Raw genomic sequence first — 20,239 nt, forward strand, 5'->3', positions numbered from 1 at the left:
TCTTTGTGTATAAATTATGGCTTCCATTTTTGTATTTGTATGGGATTCCTGTGTGACCCATGTGTGTGTCTCCACAGAGAAAATCTCTTATGTACTGTGTGGATGTGTCACTTCTTAATAAAAAAAGTCTTTGAGCAATAAGAAAAAGGCAGGAAGTCATAGGTGGGGGTTCCGGTACAAAGGATAAGATTTGGGAAGTTAGAGAGAACACAGGAATTCACCCCAGGGAAATCAAAGGAGGACAGACTCATGGAGCCTAAGCAGAGGTAACCAGGCATGTGACTCACATAGAATAGGATCAATGGATTATTAAGTTATGAGCTACATGGGGAACAGAGTCAAAGCTTATGGCCTAGGTATTTGTAAAGAATAGTAAGGTCTCAGAGTCATTATCTCAGGAAACGTAGAAGCCAGGTAGAAAAACATATGGTTACAAATCTCTGTATCTACTTATGTTTCTTGTGCTTTCCCTTTGGCTCTTCTCTCTGTGTTGTCTTGTTCCCAACTGCTTTTTTTTGTTTGTTTGTTTTTGTGTTTTATTTTGTTTTTTGTTGTTGTCATTGTTGTTGGTGGTGGTGGTTTGTTTGTTTGTCTTTTGAGACAGGGTCTCTCCATGTAGATCTGGCTTTCCTAGAAGTCACTCGGTAGATCAGGCTGGACTTGAGCTCACAGAGATCTGCCTCCTTGGCACTAGGATTAAAAGTGCATTTCACCATGCCCAGCTTATCTTATTCTCTTATCATTCTTCAGATCCCTGCTTTTTCCTAAAGAGAGGCCAAAATGTTCTAAACACAGACATGAAGGAGGTGTGAAGGATCTCAGAAGGGTCGGGAGAAGAAAAAAATCAATCGGAATATACTGTATGAAAAAAAATCTATTTTTCAATAAAAGAAAGAGAGCTCTCCAAAGAGCTTCAGCATTTCACCATTAACTACAAACATGAAGAATGATCATAGTCACAAGAACACTCCATTAAGCAGGAATACACAGGCACCTATGAAGAGAACTGCATGTACCTAACACTAGAGAGACACATAATGGGAACAAACCAGCAGTTGCTGGAATAACCGTAATGGTGTATCAGGGACATGAAGTCAATTGTGTAGGGAATGGCTTGATTATATATCAAGGTGGGAAGAGCCATCTTTACTATGGGCAGGACTATTACCAGGGCATGGGACCCTGGACTGTATCAAATAGGGGGAAATGCTGGAGCAAAGCATGAATTTGTCACGCTCTGACTCTTGACTGCGAGAGCAATATAACCAGGTCCCTCTCACTTCTGACACAGACTTCCCCCGCCATGGTGATGGACTGTAACCTGGAACTTTGAGCCCAAGTCATCCCTCTCTCCCTTAAACTGGGTTAATCGGTTTAATTACAATAGCAGGAAAAGAAACCACAACAGTCGCTAGCTGCAGGCACTGTGCTAAGAGCTATCATCTCATTTATCACTGCTGAAAACTAGGAAGCCCACATTCCCGGTTATGCTCGTTCTTCTAATTGATGACAATAGTGCCTGAAGAAACCGAGTCACTGCCCAAGATCCAAAGGTGAGTGACAAAGCCAGGGTAGGAGCAGATTAGAGCCTCGGCTCTCCAGGACTAGGTGATAATTTCTTTTAAATCTTAATTCTTTAGAAACAAGGGACACGCTGTGGACTGAAAGCCTTCTTGAAGTAGAGTAAATGTGAGTGCTGAATTAAAGATCACACAGAAGATAGAGTGAGGGCTTCATACATCCAGATGTATAAAGCATCATTTCCATTAATCAACTCGCCCAGATGTTCTAGTCAGCAGAACCTCTTGCTGTAAATGTTGCTCACTGGTATACCAGATGTCTCACCCCCTGTATTATGACCCTTCCTGCCCTTGCTCCCTTCCCTTGGCATCCCCACACATCTCACCACCTCTATTACGATCCTTTCTGCCCTTGCTCCCTTCCCAGAGGTAGAAATTCCTTGCTAAGTTCCCCGGGGGTTCATTTTCTAGTTCCCTCCCATCCCTTTCTCTGAGCGGTCTGTGCCACACCAAAGCTCATCTGCCCTTGCAAGGACTGTAGCTCTTATGACCACAGCTCCCCAGTTGTCCCAGGATAACCCAGCAAACTGATCTTCTCAGACTCAAGTAAAGGGAAAGCCCACTTCTATCCTCATCTAAATTTGGCTTTATGTGAGCCTTGAAGTCCACGGTACTTTTTATTTCAACCATTTTAAGAAGGAAACGGCTTTATTATTATAATCTTTATACAGAGTAGTCTAATTTTTCAATGGGGGCATGGAGGACCCCCACAAGACTCTGAAAGATTAGTCCTAAGGCAAATGTGAATAAATGAAAGCAACAAACTAAGAACAAGGCAAACCCAACATACAATTTATGTGTGAGGTGTTTTGCAAGAGACTCATGAGTTGAAAGCTCACTCCCCGCTTAGGAGATCCAGTCTTTGGAAGACAATTGAGCTTCTTCAATAAGCAAACCCACTGCTGAGCTGATACTAGATGTTCTACCTGGTTTGGTGTTTCCTCAGAGCAGGCACAAGAGTGGGAGTGTGTCTCTGAGGAGTCCGTCTTGCCGTGAACACCTCCTTTCTGTTTCGTTGCTTCTCAGCTTTCATGAGGTCAGCTGTTGTCCTCCCACGCACCCTTTCCATCACGTTGTATGCTTGCACAGATGTGGAGTGGGAAACCTCTAAAACTGTGAGTCAAACAGAACCACATCTCCCTCAACTTACTCCCCTGGGTATGTTTGCCACAGCCATGAGAATCCAGTTAAGACAATACACAAAGAAAAATAAACATGCTAAGGAAAACCAAGTATGAAAGCCATGGCAAACGCATCCATTTTCTTTCCATCCGTTGTACTAACCCCTCTCTGATCAACTTCATTTTTGCTAAAGAACTTTTCTGTTCCTTCCTACAGCTCCCTTCAAGTGCTCGATCCTGAAGACAAATATTGACTGTTGCTTCTTCTGCCCGGAATACAGTTGAAGACCATGGTGGACTGAAAGAACGGAGGGTTTAAGGAAATGGACCGCTCGGTTTCATCTTATTCTACAAGAAAAATGCGTTTGCTCTCACGGTCTAGCCAATGTACTTACACATATTGCTCCAGACTCTTTAATGAGTTTAGATTAATTTCCAAGGAAGAGCATCATCTGACCAGGTACAATTCCAAAGTGTTAAGACTCACCAACTTATCATCCCCTAAAAATGTACTCACTGGGTGCTTTTGGGAAAGGGAGGAAAAGAGCATGACAGAAATCATTCTCAAGGGATGAACTAAATCCATTACAAATACAATTTTCGAAGCCACGTTTTTTTACCTACTTAAAAACTAGCTTATGCGTGCATACCCCACTGGTTCACAAAGTAATCATATCCCTTGTAACAGCAGAAAGTTAATTGCCAAAGGAAAAGAAACATAACTGTGTTATTAGCAATAAAATGCCAATGGACCCATGAGGTTTCTCATATGCTAGATGGTTTGCTAATTAACACCCCAATGATCTCAATCCAAAATTCTCTCTAGGTCTTAAATGATTGATTTAGGTTAGATTTTTCTGGCTTAATTCCTTGCCATGATTTTTGTCTTGTGGTATTGGAGCTTGAGCCCAAGAGCATCATACACCCTCTGATACTAAACTATATCTATAGAGCTCTTCTTGCATTTTCTTTGAAACAGGGTCTCACTGAGTTGCCCAGGCTGGCCTTGAATTCACTCTGTATCCCAGGCAGGTCTTAAACGTGTGATCCTTCTGCCTAAGGCTCTTGTCTGGATGAAGTTACATACCTGGATTACCAAGCCTGACTCTTTGTGAAGATTTTGACTGTCCTGGTCTACCCAAGGACAAAGGTGAAACGTATATCTCTTAGGAGCCATGGCCATCTCTGATGAATGAAGGCTATGGCTGTAAGTCAACCTAAGGAGATATTTCAAATACATCCATAATTAACTCTTTGCAAATGTCAATTATGCCCCAACTTTCAAAAGTAATAAAAGTTTAGATCTACCAGTACTACTCCCATTGCCCTCACTCTAAGACTAACCCTTCTCACTCTTTTCAAAACCCTTGATTATTGAAACACTCCCTCAGATGTGTAAGGCTTTGTTCTACCCACTCCTTGTCTGGAATCCCCTCTTCTGCCATATCTGCAAATCATGGCCTACTTGTATTTATGACAGTCTACTCCCAAGCTAGATGATTTATACACTAGTCTGATCCTTACCCATTTATAATCTTTTCAAGGACAGGGCCTATATGTTTTGTTTCTTTGTTTCATTCCTTAGCACCTAAAGCAATGGTTTTGCCTGTGGAGATCATTCAAATATACCCTTATCATTTACATTAGTTAAATTTATATGGAAGAAAAGGCATTTTGAGGGGCTTTCCATAGAACTTCTAGTAGACTATATCTGTCTCTTACAGCTCCCTCTCTGTCTCTTTATCCTTTTTACTGTGAGCCATACAGGTGCCCTGTTCTCATAAATTAACTTCTCTACCTAGCCCGGATGCTGCCATGGGTTTTACATGGTTATTCCCTATCCTTTCTTCAGAGGACTTGACATTTGTCCTACGACAGTTACTAAGCCAAGACTTTGGATACAGAAATAAAAGCACAGTCCCCACACTCAAGGAAAAAATGGAAAGGGGGGAGCAGAGGGAGATTTTGTTACAACATATAAGGTCCTAAGAGATCTTCTTTTTTTTTTTTTTTTTTCCGGAGCTGGGGACCGAACCCAGGGCCTTGCGCTTCCTAGGCAAGCACTCTACCACTGAGCTAAATCCCCAACCCCCTAAGAGATCTTCTTGCTGATGCTTACAAAAGGAAGACAGAGCCAGCTAGTACAGTTCTGGCCAATAGGATTTAATAAGAATGGCATCTAAAGGATTTCTGGGAGACAATTCCCAAATGTGCCTTCAAAGTTTACTGTGAAAAGAGGGAGACATTCTAGGCAGAAGGCATAGCATGTCATGAGTGCATGAGTCATGAGGGCCAGTCAGAACAGTTAATATTTCTTTTTTTTTTTTTTTTTGGTTCTTTTTTTCGGAGCTGGGGACCGAACCCAGGGCCTTGCGCTTCCTAGGTAAGCGCTCTACCACTGAGCTAAATCCCCAGCCCCCAGTACCACAAATTGTTTGGGAACGTCCCATGTCTGCTTCAGAACAAGACAAGCAAGGAAGCAGACACTGAGCTCTGTGGTGAGTGCGGTTTACAAAAGCAAGGGGTCTTAATGCCACACATGCTGTCCCACCCAGGCTGTCAACTTAGGATCCTAGGGAACAGGTGAAGTTTCCCAAAGAATGAAATTCTCATTTCACCCCATGGCAACAGCATAAACCAATTTCACTAATTAATCTCCTTCAGTTGGTCAGGTAACAAAATCACAAGCTGCAGGCACTTTGGAAAACAGCAAGACGCATGTTGCAATAACAGCAAAGATTTCTCTCTCTGAAAAGGAATTCTCAGTGATTGAACCAAAGGTACAAACTGACCAAACAACTGGATCCACTCAGAAATGGGATGTGACAGAAAGGAGAAGACAGACTAGGAATCCAAAGGGGATCGTCCTGTGAGGCTGCTTCTGTAATGAGCCTAATACTGCACACTGGATGGACATAGCATATGCACAGCAAATATTGAGCAAATTCATAAATGCATGAAAGAATCAATCCGTAAACAGGCATGATCACTTAAATAATTTAAGAGCAGAAGAAAAACCTAATCGTAGTATTTGTAAAATTCTTGAAATGTCCATAAAGAAGGCAAAATCTTGATAATAATAAAGAAAGCATTAACCATACAAGCATGAACAAATTACCATAAACATTTGCTTGAGGTGACTCACACTGACTGGTACAGATACGTAATCTGCACTGAGTGAGGCCGGACATAATGGTCACCAATGAGTTAGCTGACACAAAGCAGTTTTGTGAGCAATGAATGACAGAGTTAAATGTCAGCTGTGTATTGTGGAAGAGGTCCCACACCAGAAATAGAGCAGGGTTCCCAGTAAATGAATAAATGTGCTTTGCGCTAATTTTACATTGCCCGGATGTGGATCTCTAACCTCAGGAAATGACTTTATTTCCTTAACTTGTAAAAGACAATAAGGTCGGCTGCTCTTCAAAGTGCCTCAGGGTAAGCACGTGATCACACCTGAGCCCTGGTCATGACAGGACATTATTTTCATGCTGATCTGAGGCATTCTGATGGCCATATCAGTGTGAGTTCTGAGAACTGTATAGGGTCAACAGAATGTGTAGCCTATCTCCTTCAGGAAGACCAAACATGAGTCAAGAATGTCCATCTAATTAGTAATAGATCAATGGAAATCACGGCATCTCACATTTTTTCATGGCTAGCTAGCCTCTTCAGAAATGACCTGGACCAAACCTAAGGTAAAAGATACAGAATTTGACTCACATAGACAGTGGCAAGGTCTAGAGTAGACGGGTCCTGAAGGCAGGCCCCTATAATCAGATCTTCTCTGACCTCCAATCTTCTCTATTTGCTCTCTCTCCACCACTTATGAGAATACCTCACCGGGAGTCAACAAGAACAATGTAAGTGAGAAAGGCTACCAACTGACACAAGCCAAAAGATCATTCAGAAGTTATCTGATGAAGGATTCAAAAACCCGTCATGATATGTTTGAAAAATTCCTCGGTTTGTCAGCCTTAACTAACAACAGTCTGACTGGAGAATCAAATGCTAAAGATAGGGAAGAATTTCCCCCCTTTCATCTTGCATTATTTGGGGGCTGTGAGTTGGTTCTTCCCTAACGTTCTGCCATCTCCTGCTACCACCCAAGACGTAAAACTTGCAACATAAACATTTATGACAGTCTGGATGGATTATTATTCTACTGAGAACATGTTTTTTCCTCCCCGAGAAGGCTGATCTACTGACTGAAGTCCTAAATTCAGTAGGCTAACACAGATCTGAAACACAGTCCCTGACGCAGCTCGTGAAGCATTTCTCCTATTTTATACAATCCATCTGTGCTGCCAACAGAATAGTGAGTTCCTTTCTGAGGAGATCACCATGGCTGGTGGGAGAAATGGCTCTGATTCTTGCCTGAGAAACAGTCTTCCCTCTAGGAAGCTGATGTGGGAGTTGCACATTACTCCTTTTACTCTGTAAAATAGGCTCATGGGAAGATGGCAAAGAAGGCTATACTGGTTTAATTATACTGAAAAGGGCAAAGGAAAAATCCATCCATCTTCCCACTGTGGTTCGTTCTATTTCCAAAGGCAGGCTGGATCTCACAATCGAATGAGTTTTGTATCACTCACCAACTCTCTCACTTAAAAATGAAAGCCATTCACACAGTAAACATGTCAAAAATTGAGGGCAGTCCAACCTAGGCAGAGCTGGAGTGCCATTAATTGACATGAAAAAAAGATGCTATGTATTCCCCCTTGGTAATCAACTATGGAAAATAGATTCGATGACAAGAATACCCGCACAGTCCCGAGGGGATATGTATATTAATGCATAGAGTCTCATCTCTTGGTTACATTATAGCGTGAACAACTGCAGTTATCTAAAGAGAAGCTGTGACTTCACTAGTTGTCCTACAGTTTTCATTGTCACCGAGTCTGTCGATGTACGCATATGTGTGTTCAAACATGGAGAGCAGAAGCAGGAAAGACAAGAGTACAGGAAGCGAAAGACTAAAAACGGAGACTCTGGATTCACAATGTAAGGGGCATGCTTCAAATCAAAATGCTACCCAAAGAAATAGTGGGAGAAAGGTTTGCTTGGAGGCTGTAATTAAGAAGCATGAACAGATGAGTAACTGCAGCTCTCCCGGGCTAGGGATTTGAGACCCTTTTGAAATAACTTCAGTGTGCTGTAGTTCCTCCGCAGCAAAATAACATTCAAATGAAATGTGACTTCATCACACTGAGGATACAGGTTCCACTCAGCACAGATCTTTATCAGTTCCTGGGGTACTCTGTGGAGACACTGCAAAGAATTAACAGCCTGCCGTGAGACAAAGGGACCCTGATTCAACACAATCCCCAGAGGCATTACCCGGAAGTGAGGTGCTGAAAGTGGGGAGATCCTTCACACACACACACACACACACACACACAGCTTGCTAGAGAATATCTCAGGGATTTTTCCTACAATCCTCTAAGCATGCTGCAACAACTATTAAAATTATGTGACCACAATATCAAAAGTAAACATTACATGTGTATGTATACTTGTATATGTGTTTATATAGGTATATATATATATATATATATATATATATATATATATATATATATGATCGTTCTGGCCAAAGCTAAAGTTGCTGCTAATTACAATGAAATATTTTGCAAATGCATTGAAAACTGCCTGAGTATGAGAAGTGCAGAGGCTATTTCCAAGATATCTAAGCTGATTCTAGCTCTATTCCCAATGAGTACCAAGTTGCCAGCCCCAAACCCTCAATAAATTCCTTTCAGGTAGAGTGGGAATGACTCAAAGTAAAGAGCTGGAAACAGAAGTCTGCCAGGCACATCCTAATATTGCCGTGAACCACCATTGCATGCAGGAAGAGAACAGACACCAGGGTTATAACCTTACCACTTCTGAAGTCTTTCAAACATTGTTTAAGGATTTGGACTGCAGTCTACAAGGACAACTCTCTCTCTCTCTCTCTCTCTCTCTCTCTCTCTCTCTCTCTCGTTTATTATTAACCCCTTTGCTCATTCTAGTCTAGAATGGATTTGGAGGGATCAGACAAACATCTAAATAGTCAAGCTATTTAAGTAGATGCTTTCAAGCCTTTTTCGATGCAAGAAATAATTGAAACAAAATATAATAATCACCAAAATACAAAATGCAAACAAAACACCAAAATGTATCTACTTTGGACCCAGAAAGCAGAGTAAAGGCATATGTCATCAGGACTAGTTTGAGAAAAATCCACAGACAGTAGAAATAAAAGTAATGCAACAGAACAAGACAGCCCCCGAAGTTCACACTCCAAACTCCCAAGGAGCAAGGGGACCAATCAGAAACGTCACCCCATTGCTTATCACAGAACAACCCAGGGATTGAAAGCTAAATTTTACCTGAGGGCACCTCTCCCTAGAGTTTAAACTTCCATATATAAGAATATAACCAACATTCAGCTCAAAATTTATTTTAAAAAAAATGAAGGAGAATGACGACTTTGAAACTTATTGTTTGCACTGTTGCTTTGACCAACATAATTTTGTGCTACGGATGGAAGGAAGGAAAAAAGAAAGGAAAGAAGGAAGAGGGAAGGAAGGGAGGGAGGGAGGGAGGGAGGAAGGAAGGAAGGAAGGAAGGAAGGAAGGAAGGAAGGACTCCTTTGAAGAACGACTCTCCTCCCGCAGTGCACAAGTTCAGCAAGGTGAGACTCCAGAAACACTCTGGGTTTCCTTTGGTCTCCCTGAGGCACCCAGTAACTGACTTTTTAAGTTGCCGTGTTCTTTACAGCCAACCTGGGAGGAAATGAGAGCACCAGTGAGCCTGCCGCGCAGTAATCAAGCTGCCAGGCACATGTTCCTTTTCGGAAAGGTGCTTATTTTCTCTTGGAAAAGTCTAAACATTCCAATAGCTTCAGAGCTTTTATCTCTCAGCAGGAAGACGAAACTATGTTGTCAGCTCCAGAATAACGTTCTTCCTCCCGTCACTCCCCACCACCCTCCGAAGAAGCTTCCACAGCCCCGTTTGCAGAACTGGGTGCCCTGAGACTCAGAAGCGATGAGGTCATGCAATCTACTTGTCTTCCCGGCGCAGGATTCCTCTCGCGGCTAATGTTCATGCCCAAGTTGTAAACCCCACCAGACACGGGGCCATTCTGGACCCAGCAGCAGATGTTTAAAGCACAGCTGCCCGTACAGACTCTGACATAACTCACACGTGTGTGCTCCTGTTCACCGGGGAAGATGGAAGTCTTTGCTTTGTGGCAGGTCACCCCTGGTCCCTCTAGGTTCTGAGGGAGTACCCCGTAGGATGCTGAGGAATCCTCTCTTGCCGGAATCTATCAGCCAGCCTGCACAGATACCCTGCACACTGCTGCAGTTTGCTCTGGAGAACACATTTGCCTAGCTTCTGCTTCAAGGACAAAGAGCTTATGTTTCCGTCATAGCTGGAGGGCTCGGGTTTATGAAGAAATAAATAAATCAAAGGCACACTGTGCAGACAAACGACCCCAGGCATTTTAGTTCGCCGGGTCCCTCCAGAAAAAAAAAGGACCACCAGACCAGAAGAAATGCAGAAGGAAGGTCACTAAGGCAAGCCGGGAAGAGAGGAAGCAATCGGTTCACTGCAGCAGAACAGCTCATTCAATGCAAGCACTTACCATAAAAATAGAAAGAGTCAACAGAAGAAGAGATCCTTCCTCCGGTGTCTGTGGTAGAAGGAAATTCACAGCGAACCTTGGCAAAGTGATGGGAGGCAACAAGCCCTCCACACACAAGTCCTTTCAGCCTCCCCTCCAGCCCGCATGCAGTTGTCTGTGCTGTAAAACCCCGAGAAGTCTGGAACAGGACTCTCCCCGGAGAGCAAGGGAGCCGAGCCGGAGTGAAAGCAGCCAGCCGGGGACCAATTTCACCACAATCTCAGAGCATCGCTCCTAGGACTGGTCCTCCCCGCCGGTGCAGGGGCGGCATGGGGTGGGGGGCGGGGGCAGCAGGCTAGGCTTCGGAAAGCGAGGTTTGGGTTAGGGAAGGAGCCTCTTTGGAGTGGAAGGAACTGCCGGTAAGCACATCAGTATTCCATATCAGTTATTGCCAGCAACCAATCAGCCTAACCAGGGGGCTGTTGTCAGTGTGACAAGAGAGTGCAGATGACAGGCGGACCAGGGAGCTGCAGGACAGCTCCCTGCCAGCAACAGAAGTTTGGCAGGATTGGCAGCTTGCTTACTCCCGGTCTCTTAATATTTGTTTGCTGTTTGTTAATTCCCAAAGCCCCATAGTTCCATGGGCCACTCAGCAAGTTCCCAAGGCAGTTTTCCACCCTCTCTCTGCAGGAAGCCAGAGGGAATGTGAGTGGTGGCTAGTGACTCCTCTCACATCAGACAGCTCTGACAGGACCCTCCACAAGGTCACCACCAGTTCGAAAATGGCACTGTGGACCTGTGCCTGTCTATGACAGAAGTGCAGGTTGAGATTGTCAGGAATAGGGCTTTTCACATCATGGGAGAAATTTAGACAGAAAAGAGTTAAAGGTCTCTTCGGGAATTTGACCCTCCCTCTTTCTTCATTGAGTTTCTGGGTGGTGTTTTATAGAGATGTTGTTCAATGTGAGTTCCTAAGGACGGTTTGTGTTTCTCTTTGACGACTCTTAAATCACCCACGATTTAAGACAGGACATGCTTACTCTTGGTGAACAGAGATTAATAATCTATAATCACTAAAGTGACATACCACAGTTTACGCCAACAGAAAGGAACCCAGGCCTCCATGGTTAATGAAAAATAATTCTACACTTTTAGTATTTCTCTTTTTCTAAAACCATTCGGTGGCATTCATATTAAACCGTGTTTGCCTGTGATGATTAAATTGGACCAGAAAGTGGTTTCTGAGGCTAAACACTAAGAGAGGTCATAGTGAGACTTCCAGATTTTTTTTAACTTTGGAAGAATGTTTAAGGTTACTTTCTTAGTAGAAGAACCAATTCCTTTCTCCCGTCAGGAGTAAGAGGATACTGACCCTTGGTGTCTTTATGTGATGCTGAGTTTCTAATTATAGTTCTCTTTTCTCTTAGAGGTTGAAAATTCCATGGACGTTCTGTGATGCCTTCCAGCCATGGGCAAACTGCAGGCTGACATAGACTACCGCTTAAGGAGAGGGACTCTGCCGGGGAGGGGGGGTTGGGAGGGGAGGCAGCATTTGAGATGTTAATTAATTAATTCATTTTTTATGTAAGGCGGGGGGGGGCTACACTCCAAACAGTTAGCCAGGCTTCAGAGAGAATCACAGCAGGAGTCCATAAAATGTTCCACACCAAAGACAAGTCTAATAAAATTAAGTTTTTCTCTTAATTAATTAATTTGTTCACTTTACATCCCAATATCAGCCCCTCCTCCTCCCAGTCCACTAGCCCCTCATAGCTCCTCCTTCCAAGATGAAGTTTCTTAAACGAGGAGGCAGAGGACGCTTACCAGAGTAGTGGTGTGCACATTACAGAAGTGAACTCTGATACACTCAGCTTCTGCTTTCTACCTCAGCTCAGCCCAACTCAAACTGGCAAATATAGAAAGACCAGGGACTCTGTGTAAAGGGCACAGAGAGGCTCCCTGCCTTCAGGTAACGTCCGGCCCCACCAGCAAACCTAAATCGCCTCTGGGGACACGGTTATCTTGGCCTAGGCAGAAACCACACTTTCAAATTGTGTTTCGGGTGAGTCAAGCTATGAGGCTGACCTTTAGGCTCTATTGCTGTCATAGGGCATCTTCTACAGCCAAAGCTATCTGCAAAGCGTCAGTGCACAAACAAACTATTATATTTAATTACTTTGTGTACCTGTGGTACATACATCCCGAGTGTAAGTGTATGGAGGACAGCTCGTGACAGGCAGTTCTTTCCTTCCACCTCGCCGGTCTCAGGGATTGAACTCCAGTTGTCAGACTTGGTACCGAGGACCACCTCTCTGGCCCACTTTTTAAACCTAATCTTTGATGTTCTCTGTGACAAAAAACATGGTCAGCGTGCCAAATAACGTGTTTAAAGAGGGTATTATTTAAAGCTCCTGAGTAATTGAGATTAATACTGTTTATGAAACAGATTCAATACCTTGACTCTATCGGAGGATAATGAAGCATGAAAAGGGATAATTCTGCAGAAATACAAATTGCCCGGTAGATTAAGTGTACAATCTATATGGCAATTAGGTCAATGAAAATGGTATTCTAGTCACTCAAATGTAATTAATTTTTAAAGTTTGATCATTTCTCTATTTCTCTATTTCTCTCTCTCTCTCTCTCTCTCAAATGATAATAGAACTTCAGACAGCAACAAACGACATTTAATTTTGTACCACACAAACCCAAAAATCAGTTAAACAGGGGGTATCACACCTTACCTTACTCAAAAGCACCTAACACGTCATAGGTTCAACAAAAAAGTATCTGTTAGATGGCCATTTGATTGGCCAAGAAGAATCTTGCTAAATTTCGAAAAGGGCTCTATTGAATGCCTTCTTTTAAAAGACCTCTAGGTAGGCTGAACTTTATATCTATGAGTTGACTTTTGTACCTATGCCAGCCATTTGTTTAAAAAGAAAAAAAAAAAAAAAAGATCACTTTTTCCAGACCTTGAGGGATTGTGGCCATGAAAAGCTAAGACAAGGTGGTACAACGCTTTGAATCCCAGGAGACAGGGCCAAGCAGGTCTCTGAGTTCAAAGCCAGCCTGGAACAGAGCAGGTTCCAAGTAATGAAGAGCTTAGGTCCAGGTGTGGCGGTTACATCTTTAATACGGGTCATACCTTCTGCTGGAGGCCTACATAAGGACAAGGGAAGAAGGAAGGATTCCTTTTTCTCTGCTTGCTTGCAGTTGTCAGCACATCTGTTGGAACCCACTTCTTCAGGATTCTAGCTTATAGAGAAGAGCAGCTGAAACACCTGGCCTCGTGGGACTGAGCAACCTCTAGATTCTTGGACTTCCCATTGTTACGTTAGCTGGACTGCAGACTATAAGTCATTCCAATAATTTCCCTTAATATATAGAGACATTCCATAAATTCTATGACTCTAGAGAACCCTTGCTAGTGCACTCAGATATGGCCCTGGATGTCTACATTTATTCTCTGATTTTTCTGGGTTTGTTTTCTACTGTTTACCAGGCTAGTTGGTCTGATAGCTCTCAGAGACTCTCCTGTCTCCCTTTATAAGCACTGGAGCTAAATATATTCATGTTAAATATCCAGTTTTACATGGGAATTCAAACTCGGGTCCCATGCCTGAATGGCAAATGCTTTTATCCACTGAGCCCTAGTCCCCTAATTCCACCTTTTAACACCAAGACCTATTGAGAGAGACATGAGAATCGGAGAATCTTAATCATCTTTTCTCGTCTGATGGTTTTGATAGCTGTTATAATTTACATAAGGTAACCTTCTGTCTAAAGCTACTAGCCATTTGCTAATCCGTTTTTTTGTCCTGGGCTTAACACTAGTGGCACTGTCTGCCATGCCTGATATGTGTGCTGCTGAAATGTGAGTATGTGCACACAGGGATGGTGAAAGGAGATTGCCTATGTGGTAGATCCAGAATGTGGCCAATTAGATTGGCCTCAAAAACCTTCTCCTTTTCATGGAAATATACTGAAGTGTACACAAAGCCTTCAGGAATGTTTTCTGACTCAATCTGTGTGGCTACAAAGGGGATCTGTCCCCATACTGTCACCCCAGTGAGGGAAGCAGGACTGAGAAAGCATAAGTAAGGCAGAGAAGCTCATTTAACTTCAGAGATTAGATGTAAACCCTTTTGTGCAACAGAAACAAGTCACGCTCATAATTTAAAGAGAAAACAATGTATATTTACTGATTCATTTTCCTCAATAAATTTGGAACCTACATTTTCATATTAAGCCAAACTAAGTCATCTTCAACCACTAGACAAATTAAAGAACATTCCAGAAAAAGTGTGGTATTCTACTTTAAAGTCCCACTTCTCATATCTAAATTGTCCTTCTTTCTGTGGGATATCTGGAATGCAGAGGGAAGATGTTGGCCTACTAAGGGTCACTGCCTGGCTGAAGGTGATTTCCCAAAGCGCTTAGTAGGCAGGCTTTCAGACAGTCAACACCAATTCTGAACACGTAAGAGGTATTTGAGGCTCCCAACTATAACCAGACTGTCCAAGTCTTGAAAAATGTTTGCTTTCAGCATTCCTCAAGGCAGAAGAATCCCCTGGGATTATCAGAGATCAAACCATACAGAAAAAAAAAATTCATGAAGATCTCACCCTGCTCACTTTTCCTCCTGTTTTGGAAGGCAGCAAAGTAAATCCATGTCTGACCCAAAAAGTGACAGAGAGTTAGGCAGAGTCAACTGAAGCCAATATAAGGAGTGTGTGTGTGTGTGTGTGTGTGTGTGTCTGTGTGTGTGTGTGTGTAAACATAGACATGCATGTCAGAAAAAGGAGCGTGTACATCTCAACTCTTACTGAAGTATCTACATCACAATCAGTCCTTAAGCCCCAACATCAACAACCCATTTAGGGCATCATCCTCTCTGTTAATTGTTAAAATGGCCTGTTCTAAGCTAACCTCCTGTACTGGCTAGTTTCTGTGTGAACTTGACACAAGCTGGAGTTATCACAGAAAAGGAACCTCTGTTGAGGAAATGCCTTCATGAGACCCAGATATAAGGCATTTTCTCAACAAGTGATCAAGGTGGGAGGACCCAGCCCATTGTGGGTGGTGCCGTCCCTGGGCTGGTGGTCTTGGGTTCTATAAGAGCAAGCTGAGCAAGCCAGGGGAAGCAAGCCAGTAAGTAACTTCCCTCCATGGCCTCTGCATCAGCTCCTGCTTGAGTTCCAGTCCTGACTTCCTTTGGTGATGAACAGCAATGTAGAAGTGTAAGCTGAATAAACCCTTTCCTCCCCAACTTGCTTCTTGGTCATGATGCTTGTGCAGGAATAGAAACCCTGACTAAAACACCTCCCTATTGTCATTAGCATTCATTCTCCTGTTGGCCAGACCAGATACAGTAGCTGTTAAACTTGGGATTGAGGCACCCCTGCAATCTGGCCTCAGTTTACACTTCCAGCACCCATTTCCACTGTTACATCCCCCATATTGCATACTTCCCTTACACATCATTATTTACTGTTCCCATGGACACTCCTGCCTCAGTTGTGGTACTTTGCTCTCCCAGAATAGCCATCCTTACTTCTCTCTTTGGAAACACTCCGCTACTCATCCTCAAGGCCCAGTTCACTATCATCCTTTTGGTCAAGGCACCAAATTGCCCAATGTGATTTAATCCCATCTGTTTGTCCATAATGTGTTGTTTAGTCTTGGGTTACAAGTACAGATAACAAATACATTACACTAAATTAGTGCCCTCTAAGCAATTTATCGAGGTCCTTGGATGTTCCAAGTATCTGGTGCATAATCGTGCATGATGAATGAATGGCTACATTTTATGCTTCTTACAGTCAAAAGCACTTGAAGAATGGACAAGCCTTTTTCCTGGAAGTCCGAAGGACGACAGACTCATTAGCAATATATAAATATCCCCTCCTTCAAACAGGAGTTCTGTGGTTTAAGGAGAGAGACTTGGATTAGAACCAGAAGAGCCACGTTCCAGCTCTTACCCTGTGCCTTCCCAACCCTGAAGAGCCTAAATTACCTCCTGCTATAATGTGGCTTCTCTGAGCTACAGGTAAGGAACTGAACACTGAGTTAAGCACTTTAAAGGCTGTAGAAACCCACGACGATGGACAGGTTCACTGTCACCGTCGTCTCGTGCTTGCTGTTGCTACTAATACTCCATCAGAAGTCACAAAACGTGTTCAGACAGTTATCCTATGCAAACCAGCCTAGAAGCCATGACTCAGCACTGAAGTCACTCCAAGCACCTGGCTTTAAGCCTGCTCCTCTATAGTTGGGGTAAACTGGAGAGTCTGAAAGCCTGGGACTCCGATTCAAACTCTGTCACATCTTGCTTAGGTAGATCTGGTCTCTAAGACCCAAGCCCTCTTCTGAGACCAACACTATCAACTAACCTGGGCCCCTGGAAGCTCCCAGAGACTGAGCCATCAACCAAAGAGCATGCAAGGGCTGGTCAGAGGCCCCTGGCACAGATGTAGCAGAGGACTGACTTGTCTGACCTCAGTGGGAGAGGATTCATCTAATCCTGTAGAAACTTGATGCCCCAAGGGAGGGGGGGTGTCTAGGGGTGAGGGAATACCTTCTGAGTGGCAGGGGGAAAGAACTCTAAGTAGGGGGACTAACAGAGAGAATTTTTAAAAATTAGAACACAAATAAACCAGAGATGAGGATGTGGGTCAATAATTCCAGTACTTAGGAAGTGGAGGCAGGAGGATCAGGAGTGCAAGGCCAGCCTTGGCTACACAGTTTGGTTGGAATCAGCCTGGTCTCCATTAAACACTGTCTCAGAAAAATAAATGAGTGTTAAGACACACACACACACACACACACACACACAGAGAGAGAGAGAGAGAGAGAGAGAGAGAGAGAGAGAGAGATACAGAAAGAAATAATAATACATACTTTGGCATATTGCCAAATGGGATGGGATACATTGATAGATATAGATATAAATATCCATATATCACATATGATTATCTATATAGTAACATATCCATACAGCTACTCTATTTATGAAATTGATAAGGATTCCATGATTGGATTGGGAAAGGCTGTCTGTCCTTTCTTCCTAATAATACAGCATCTACAGAAGTGCCAGCCCTCACCTTGTTTCCTGAACTTACCAGGTAAAAGTTTTCTCTGCCTGGAACCACTCTGCCTGAGATCCTGGGGGTGTCTCTTCATCCATACATCTTCACTCATCACCAATCACTTTCCAGCACATTATTCTCTCCATTTTTTCTTGTAACATCTGTCTAACAGATGTATTCACCTGATTATTTGCTGAATCCTTACCCTCTGTGCTTCAATGCACACTCTACCGGAGTGAGGACCATTTGCTTCCTAACCCTTAGTAAGAGAGTCCAAAATAAAATACATACTCAGCACACATCCCCCAAACATTTATATCATGACTAGTGTTTGCCTAAGTGTTCCTTTGCTATTTAGAGCGGTACAAAGTTCAAATTACCTTTGACTATTGAGCAGATCTAAAATATTGTGGGTCACTTCATTTAAAAAAAAAAAAACCCAGAACAGTGCCACAATGCTCAGGTTTACACAGACACATAATAACTTATGACACTTAACAACCAATATTAAAATGCTATCCAGCAATGGTAGCACTTTGCAAACAAGATAGCAATCCCCGGCTCTGAAAGAACAAAAATGGCCAAGCACAGCACTCCTGTCTGCACAGCTGATGTACTAAGCACAAATGAGTGCTTAATTGCTGTGTAATAGACCAGGAGTTTCCCTGGATTTTCCTTTCACGTTTTCCCTCTCTTGTTCTATGCCAAAGTTGCTCTGGGCCCAGCATATCCTGGGAAGTGATGAGTTCAGCTCTTGATTTCTGAAATATTGACAAAAACAAATAGTTTTAGAAGAGCTCAGCAATCCAGGTAGTTCTTCCTCTCCTCCCAGGGAACTCTCTCGAAGGCAAGGTACACAAAGCCCTCTGGAGCCCGAGTCCAGCATTCCTGTTTTCTGATTAGCTCAACCTTAGAGAAGGCCTAATAAATAAATAACCATGGGAATTCTATATATTATATGAAGGCTACTTTCCAGTGGTCATTTCAATTAGAATATTTTCAATTAGCAACAGTATAGTAATTTACCAACCAGGCATATGAACTTACTTTTCATTAACGGACACCGAAAATAGGAAGATTCTTCTTTTTCTTAAGAGGAGAAAGGCTCTCTAGCCATAATATACATCTTTTTCACCCAAATTCACTCTTCCCCTGACTCCTTTTTTTTTTCATTTATAGTCACCCTGATGGACTCTGTTACCGAAAGAAAATGATCTCTGTTCAACTCGGCCCTTCCATGAGTGACTGCTTCAGTCTTGGGGTATTCTTTCTTAACCCGTCATGTCCACATACCCTCTTGAATGTCCCTCTCTTTCTGTCTTCCATACTCACCACACAGCCATTACCCCAGTCTGGCTGCCAGTGCTCCCCAGGTTGAAAATGACAGTTTCCCTGGCTTGATCCCCACTCTGCCCCATCTCCCCTTGGCCCTGCTCCCTGTGAGGTTTGACATTAAGACGCCATCACACCCTCCCTAACAGAGACTCTTCCCTCCTTCTTACCTTATCCACTTACCTTATCCACTCCTGATCGTGACAGAGGACCAGCCAATGAGACCTCTCCTAACTTTCCTCTTACTGTCATTCCTCAGTTGTTCCCTCTCATCATGGGGGTGAGGACATCTAGAGTCCTGGCACAACTCTTTCAATGTCTCCTCATCCCCGGGAACTACTAGTCTCCAGGGCCCAGTACAAGCATTTCTATTCACCATTTAAAAGAGTTCCCAACACTCTTCCTACACTGAAATAGAGGAAATAGAGTGACATTTTAGCACTAATTATATGATAGCATAACCATTGCAAGTAGAGTGAAACATTCCTGTGATCTCAGCCCTCGGGAAGCTGAGGCAGGAGGACTGCTGCCAGTTCCAGGCCAGCCTGGACAACAGAGTGAGATCCTGCCTCAAAAACAAAACAAAACCACCAAAAGGCCTTATTGTTTGCTTCCTACAGGGAAGTCCTAGTCCTGAGTCCTACTCACTTCCACATTCTCAGAGAAATTTTTTCCTCTGGAAGCACTTAAATAAATGGATATTAAGAGCTCTGGCTTCTCTGTGTATCTGGCTCCCTTGCCAGACTGCATATCTTCAGAGAGGCCAAAGAGAATCTTACCTGTCTTTCTGACCTCTCGGCTCATTATGCTACCTAGAACACGCGGATGTAGAACTGGTTTGCATGTGATTGGCCAAAAGAGAAAAATACATTTGGCACCAAGTATTAAAAAGAAAAAAATTCTTTTCAAATAATTTGTTTTTATTGTATGTGCATTGGTATTTTGCCTGCACATATGTCTGTGTGAGGGGTTCAGATCTTGGAGTGACAGATAGTTGTGTACTGCCACGTGGTTGCTAATAATTGAGCCTGGGTCCTCTGGAAGAGCAGCCAGTGCTCTTAACTGCTGAACCATCTCTCCAGCCCCTCTGAACTATTTTATAATTAGCTCATTTTTTAAAAATTAATTCCATAATTTCTTCTCTTTTATAAAACACCAAAGGCATTCATTCAGAAGGATGCTTCCTTAGACGCTCCTAGCCTTTTAGGCTAACCCGACTAATGGAGGCGGTTTGGGGATAATGAAGCACTCCACACACACTGCTTTAAACTGCCTAGATGTGGACTATGGCACAGGGGAATTCTTGGAGAAATCTTACCACTATTGAAGATGGGAGTAAAAGGAGTCCCACCTACTTGAAAAGGGAATTAAACTATAGAGGGATGTTCCCAAGCCACCCAAGAGCATCACAATGTGAGTGTCATTATCAGAAATGGTGTGACTCTAGCAAAGAGGGCAACATTTATGTGGACACTCCACCACAGCCTCAGGTTTATGACATTT

At 43.1% G+C, this 20,239-nt stretch overlaps 1 protein-coding gene across 9 annotated transcripts in view; it reads right to left on the reverse strand.

Annotated features, from left to right (window-relative positions):
* Nucleotides 1-20,239, reverse strand: part of Ano4 (anoctamin 4) — a 409,423-nt gene that overhangs the window by 312,000 nt on the left and 77,184 nt on the right. For 2 of the 9 annotated variants that reach the window (NM_001106778.2, NM_001395725.1), the window contains exon 1: nt 10,335-11,812. The exons of 4 other annotated variants lie outside the window; for them this stretch is intronic. The gene's annotated coding sequence lies outside the window, so the exon portion shown is untranslated. 3 more of the 9 variants (XM_063263197.1, XM_063263198.1, XM_017594725.3) reach the window with 3 other exon arrangements.

Source organism: Rattus norvegicus, chromosome 7, assembly GCF_036323735.1.
Source record: "Rattus norvegicus strain BN/NHsdMcwi chromosome 7, GRCr8, whole genome shotgun sequence".
Classification (NCBI taxonomy): Eukaryota; Metazoa; Chordata; class Mammalia; order Rodentia; family Muridae; genus Rattus; species Rattus norvegicus.